The following is a 712-nucleotide window of genomic DNA, read 5'->3' as shown; positions in this document are numbered from 1 at the left end:
TGTGCTTATTTTTACAAGCTTTGTATTTTCATTATGTTTCTATATTGATATGTTTTATATTATTTTTCAGCATAAAAGGATTTTGCTTCTGTTGATATTTTGGTCTTTACTGTACTTTGCTTTTGCTGATTTTCTTGAATTATAGGTTACTTCCATCAGCAAATTCTCTCTGGAAAAATAAAACTCATGACTCGCTTTCTCTTACAGCTAAAATAAGAAAACCACATTGTGACGCCCTAATGATTTTGTACCTAATTTTGTAGTTTGAAAATTACCAGCATTTGGTTTTTAAATGAGGTCATAACTGTTATTTTTTAAAGTGACCAGCAGAGCATGGATCTGATCTCAAAGTCAACAAACTGTGGCAGGTTGGGAAGCATTTTTCAAGAGTCCAGCAGAAAGGGAATTAAATCAAATTTCAAGAATGCAGGATATTTGCATGTGAGGACCAAAATGTTTGTGACATCCTTCAGATAAATTCAGTTTGGATGCAGGATACACCCTAGGTGTGTGCTTTTGATGATTTAAACATCATGTGATTATTAATCATTTTATGGAGTTCCCAACGGCACAGCTGCCTGAGCAGATCCCTACAGGTGTCATCACACCAGGATGCTGCAGGAATAGCACCAGGAAGGTGGAAAGCCTGCAGGGTAATCATCCATCTGGCTTTGGGATTCCAAAAATAGGTGGAAAAAATCCCTGGAGATTC

Source organism: Poecile atricapillus, chromosome 1 (genome assembly GCF_030490865.1).
Source record: "Poecile atricapillus isolate bPoeAtr1 chromosome 1, bPoeAtr1.hap1, whole genome shotgun sequence".
NCBI classification, from domain to species: Eukaryota; Metazoa; Chordata; class Aves; order Passeriformes; family Paridae; genus Poecile; species Poecile atricapillus.
Note: the sequence above shows the minus strand (reverse complement) of the source record.